Source organism: Myotis brandtii, unplaced genomic scaffold (assembly GCF_000412655.1).
Source record: "Myotis brandtii unplaced genomic scaffold, ASM41265v1 scaffold573, whole genome shotgun sequence".
Taxonomy (NCBI): domain Eukaryota; kingdom Metazoa; phylum Chordata; class Mammalia; order Chiroptera; family Vespertilionidae; genus Myotis; species Myotis brandtii.
In genome coordinates, this window is record NW_005370145.1 from 1,997,337 (window position 1) to 2,003,249 (window position 5,913).

Consider the following 5,913-nt stretch of genomic DNA (forward strand, 5'->3'; position numbering starts at 1 on the left):
TCCCCCATCCCCTCCCCGCACCCCACCCCGCCTGCAGGTCCAGAGAAGTGAAGTCGCTGGTCCGGGTCTCCGGGCTGCAGAGCTGGCGGGCCTCGGGCCCACTCCTCCCGAGAACAGAAGCTGTTGTGTGCAGACATCAGCTCAGTGTTTGGCTTGAAAAGGCCTTTCCGTGCGGCGGAGCCAGAACGCCGTGGCTCCGGTTCAAAGACGCCCACGAGTTGCCGGGCTCCGTGCTGAGCAAGTCAAGAGGAGGTGAGAAAGTCAAACAGACCTTCAATGCAGCCTCCCATGAGCCCCAAAGTGGGGGCTCCAAGGAGACACTGTTTACAGATTTGGGGTTTTGCACGACACACTGAAAGCCGTGGCTCTCAGATTCCTGATCTGCTGTGGGTGATCCATCGGCAACCACTCCGCTCCCCGCCCCCCAGCAGAACGCACCCCTGGCCCCAGTCCAGCGCGGCTCCTCTCCTTCCGATCCTGCCCATCCCGAAGCATGCCTGCTCCCTTTCCTCTCCTGGGCTCTGCAATCCAGGTCCCCAACAGACAGCGTGGCTCACTCGTACCTGCCTCCGCTCCCGGCCCTCTCACCCCATCAGTCTGTCCACAGGGGGTCAGGTGATGCCCTCGTGTGCGCAGGTGCCCACAGAATCGAGGAAACCCACCAACCATCCCCAGGACTCCCCCGCACAGGCCTGTCCTCTGCTTTGCCTCAGGGAAGTCTTGTGCTTTGGAACCTGCCCCATCACCAACGCGAATTCTTTCCCCTTTTGCCAGAGAGGGCCAAGCAAGGCTAGCTGGCCCGGCCTGCTTTCTGCACAGGCAGGAGAGAGCACGGAGCTGGCCCTCTGCCCTCTCACCTGGAAGTCGCCAACACGCCCAGGGGCCGGATCGCCTGCAGGCCTGCTCCCCGTCTGCCCTTTCCCATGGGGGCACTCACACGCTGGGCTGCCAGAACCAGGTTAGGAGCCGAACAAGGCCCCTGGCTCCATACACCCGCCTTTCTTTTCCCAGACTGACCTCTTCCCTCCCACCACCTCATGCACCGGCCGCATTCTGGCTGCTGATCAAGTTGTTTCAGCCTTGGAAACGGTCACTGTCACCGCAGAAATGAGAGAAACTGTGCCTCTGGGTCTGAAGGCAGCTCCGCTGAGTCCAGAGAGGCTGCAGCAATGGCAGCACGACCAGGAGCGGGGCGCCTGGCAGGGACGTGGGCAGGGAGCGGGGTACACACTGACACCGCGCCTGTCAGCCCTCGCGTCACTCCCTCCGCCCTGGCTGGACAGCGCGGCCTTGACCGTTCGCTTATTTCCTACATGGACACATGACCTCCTAGCAGACCAGACATTCACGGTTACTCACTGTTCGGTACCATCCCCCAGGGCGCCAGCGCACTTTGGGGTGGGTGGACTCCATTGTAGCCGTGGCAGCGCCCACTCGAGGAACCTTAGGCTGGCACAGAAACGACCAAGGCAGGACCCGAGAGGGCCACACTGGGCCTGAGACTCCGTCGGCTCCGGGGCTGCCACGCAGTTTGCTTTGACCAAAGCCACGCACATGGAGAGTTCAGAGCTTTGAGGGGATTTATTGAGAGCAGCTTCCGTGTATCAAAAGGTGCTGAGCTTTTCTCCGTCGCCGGCAGGAGTCCAGCTGGTGGCCCCGTTATTGCCACTAGCTGGTAGGCCAGACCGCAACCACCACAATAGCCACGAGCAGCAATAAAATCACCATTATCATCCCTGAAAAACAGAAGCAGAAGAGACCCCTGTGAGTGATCCACGTGGACGAGCATCCCGCGCCCTGCGCATCTTCCCCGGGAGCCTTTACTTTGTGCTTCGAGGTGTGTTGGGCACCAGCACCCCAGGGCACGGCCGCTGCAAACTCTGCTGTGGGCAGTGGGTGCAGAAGGGAGGCTCCGGGGACGCTGGCGAGTCTGCAACCCACCACCTCGAGAGTTGTGCAGCAAAGTGCAGGAGCTCCTGACAGCAGGGCTGGGGGGGATCCAGGGAGGGCCCCCATCCAGCCCTGTGTATACTCGGCCCCCAGGTCTAGCTTCTGTGTGCAGCCCGACCCTGTTTCCTGTTTGCATTGATGAGACACCAAGAAAGGAAAGGGCTTCTGAGTTTACAAAGAAATTCATTCTAGAATCCGTTATCTCCACCATCCACACGGCTTTGCCTTTTCTTTCTTTTTTTTTTAAATATATTTTTTTATTGATTTTTACAGAGAGGAAGGGAGAGGGATAGAGAGTTAGAAACATCGATGAGAGAGAAACACCGATCAGCTGCCTCCTGCACATCCCCTACTGGGGATGTGCCTGCAACCAAGGTACATGCCTTTGACCGGAATCGAACCTGGGACCCTTCAGTCCGCAGGCCGATGCTCTATCCACTGAGCCAAACCGGTTAGGGCATGGCTTTGCCTTTTCTTCTTGAGCCCAAGATACTTATGTCATCCATCTGTGAAAATACGCAATAGAGGGGCTTTTCTTCACAGGTACATTTTTGTTAGTATTTTTTCTGTTTTAGTCCCTAACATTTCTTGGCTGGGAGACAAAGGCCAGCATCAGCCCTCGGGCCAGTCTGCTCCCTGTCTGTGCCCAGCTCCACCCACACTACCACCTGCCAACCCCACCCGCCTCTCCAGCGCATCCTGGGACAGGACTGCCCACTCCTGCAGCGCTGATGAGGAGGCCCACGAGAACGCCCACCCTTCGCTCACTGACTTCCACGCTTCCTGGTGTGTAGTGAGTGCTGACCACACCAGGCACCTGAGGCCAGCATATGCCAGAGGTGGGCATGGTTACCACAGAGCAAGCACTCAATCATTTGCCTCCTGAAGGATCCCTGAGCACTGAGGCCCCAAGAGGGAAGTGAGCAGCAGATGGGGTAAAGCACCTGAAAATGCGCTATCAAGTCACAGTGAGTCGAGCCCACAGGCCCATGTGGTCGTGGCCACCAGGACTGACCACCTCAGACCGAGGAGCTGTTTTTGGAGAGGTCAGGGTCCTGAGAGTTCAACAACTTATTCTCTCATGGGAAGCCATTAGCTAGAAAACCACTGGTCACATCTGGCTCTTTCAATTTCAATTAATTAAAAGGAAATAGAGTTAAAAATTCAGTGCCTCAGTTGCACTAACCGTATTTCAAGTGCTTTAGAGCCACACGTGGCCAATGGCTACCATATTGCCAGAGACAATAAAGACCATCATCGTGGAAAGTTCTTTCCGACAGAACTGAGAGTGTGGGGCTTTGATTATCTTATTGTCTGCTGCACCCCAGCTTCCACGACAGTGCCTGGTGTGGGACTCAATACATAGCTGTTGAATAAATGAATGACGGGCTGCTCAATGCCTTTTCAACACTCACTCTACACTTGGATAGCTTCCCACGCTGGGAATTCTGTTTTTCCCTCTTCTTGAGTCAGTTTTGTTAAGTTATATTTTTCTGGGAAATTGCCATTTTTTTTTCTGCGTATTTAAAAATACTGGAATAAAACTATTCAGTCTATTCTTATAATTTAAATATTATGCTAAATCTATAGCCCTGGCCGGGTAGCTCAGTTGGTTAGAACATCGTCCCAATACGCCAAGGGTTTGATCCCCTGGTCAGGGTACATACAAAACTCAACCAATGAATGCATAAATAAGTGGCACAACAAAGTGATGTTTCTCTCACTCTCTAAAACCAATCAATCAATAAAAATTTAAACGCCATGCTATATCTATGTCCTTCTGTTTATTTCTAACCACTTATTTGTGCTCTCTTTTCTCTTGACTAGCCTTGCCACAAAGTGTGCCTGTTTATTAATCTTTTCTAAGAAAAAGTTTTGACTTTGACAATCATCTCTCATTTGTTTTCTGTTTTATTAATTTCTGCATTTATTTTCCTTAATCCTACTCTTCTGGATTTACTTTGTTGTTCCTTCTCTAACTTCTTGAGTTGAAAGTTAACTCATTCGTTTTCAATCTTCTAAATATTACCCCTCTAAACCTGTAATTTGATATGAAATAAACATTGTTAGTTTCCAAATTAAAAATATTTTTTAAAATTTCACCCTGACCAGATAGCTAGCTCAGTTGGTTAGAGTGTTGTCCCAATAGGCCAAGGTTGCAGGTTCGATCCTCGGTCAGGGCACATACAAGAATCAACCAATAAATGCATAGATAAGTGGAACAACAAATCGATGTTTCTCTCTCTCCCCCTTCCTCTCTCTAAAATCAATAAATAAAAATTTCAACAATTACTTCTTTGGCCCAATAATTATTTAGAAGTGTGTTTTAACATTTCCAATTCATTGAAACATACTTATCAGAATGTATATTTTTAAAATTCTGCGATAATAATACATGCTCTATATTTTGATGTGAAAATATCTGTGATTTCTATTAGTGACAAAGTCACAAGTTCTAACACTACTGTTGCCTGTTAACTGTCTTCTTAATTGAAGAAAATGCTAAATATCCATTAGAGGTTAGTGAGAATAAGAATGCAATCAGCTTTCCCCTCCCCGTTCAGACTCCTGAATTCCAGCATAGATCCCAGGGTTCACTGGAGTTCACAGTGTGAATTTACAACCCACCCACGTTAGCAGGGCCCGCCCACAGCTCTGAGTCCTGAGGAGTGGCTTAAAAATGTGTGGCAAGCTCCCCTGTCGTCGCCCTGTGGCAAGGGGCACATGTTTTCGAAGACACCCCCTTTCTTTGACGATCCAGTCTTTGAGAGCACTCCCTCTGGGGAGCTGAGATCTCCCCCCATCTTTATGTGGACATAAACCTTTCTGCATCGTAGATATTTTATCTAGCACTTCAAGATGCTTATAGTGAGGTGTGTGTGTGTGGGCCAGTGTTGGGGTCCAGCCCCAGCGGGTCCAGGGGTCCCCAAAGGTGTGGACGGAGTAGGCGAAGAAGGAATGACACGGAGGCAGCATTCAGGTGATCATCATACTTGGATTCCTCAGCCAGGTTCTGTCGCCAGGTTCTCCAGGTTCTCTTGCCAGGTTCTCCAGCCAGGTTCTATCCAGGTTCTCTAGCCATGTTCTCTCACTAGGTTCTCCAGGTTCTCCAGCCAGGTTCGGTCGCCAGGTTCTGTCTAGGTTCTCTGCCTCTAGGTTCTTCAGCCAGGTTCTCTCCAGGTTCTAGCCAGGTTCTCCAGCCAGGTTCTGTGTAGGTTCTCCAGCCAAGTTCTGTAGTCAGGTTCTGTCCAGGATCTTTTGCCATGTTCTCTCACTAGGTTCTGTCTCTAGGTTCTGTATAGGATCTTCAGCCAAGTTCTGTCTCTAGGTTCTGTCTCCTGTTGTCTTGTTACATCTGTATTTATACCAGTTGATTTTAATCCTGTCAATTTCTATTCCAAAGGTTAGGGTGTTTCTTATCTCCATTCCAGGGAGTAAAGATTATGTAGCTTAAGCGTGATTGTTCTTAGTTAAAGTGATTAACTACCCGCCTGGCACTTAGTTAAGGGGTTTTATCCCCTCCCTAACTTCAGGGAAAAATCCCTACCTGGGGAAACAACCTTTCTCGGAGAGGTGACCTTGGTTAAAACACATAGCGCTAAGGGGAGCAAACATATTAAGAACAGTATGCTATATACGCCAGGTCCCTTGAAACATATGCTGTGCAGATGTTTCTTTCCTGCAGCGACTGTGTCAAGCAGCAAGGATGGACCAGCTCCCGGCAGGCCAGCAAACTGTGGCCCGGGGCCACATCTGGCTTGTGGGCTATTTTTGTACGATTCATAAGCTAAGAATGGTTTATATATATTTAAAAGGTTGTCAAAAAAGAAGCCCAGTTCAGGGGTTGAGCGTCAACCTATGAACCGCGAGGTCATGGTTCGATTCCCGGTCCAGGCACATGCCCGGGTTTGTGGGCTCGATCCCCAGTGTAGGGCGTGCAGGAGACAGCCAGCTGATCAAGGA

General features: G+C 50.7%; 1 long non-coding RNA gene across 1 annotated transcript in view; it reads right to left on the minus strand.

Annotated features, from left to right (window-relative positions):
* Positions 1 to 1,562: 1,562 nt before the first annotated feature.
* Positions 1,563 to 5,913, minus strand: part of LOC106728243 — a 10,599-nt gene continuing 6,248 nt past the window's right edge. The window contains exon 2 of the long non-coding RNA XR_001364523.1: positions 1,563 to 1,736. This is a non-coding gene — a long non-coding RNA (uncharacterized LOC106728243). The remainder of the gene's footprint in view (positions 1,737 to 5,913) is intronic.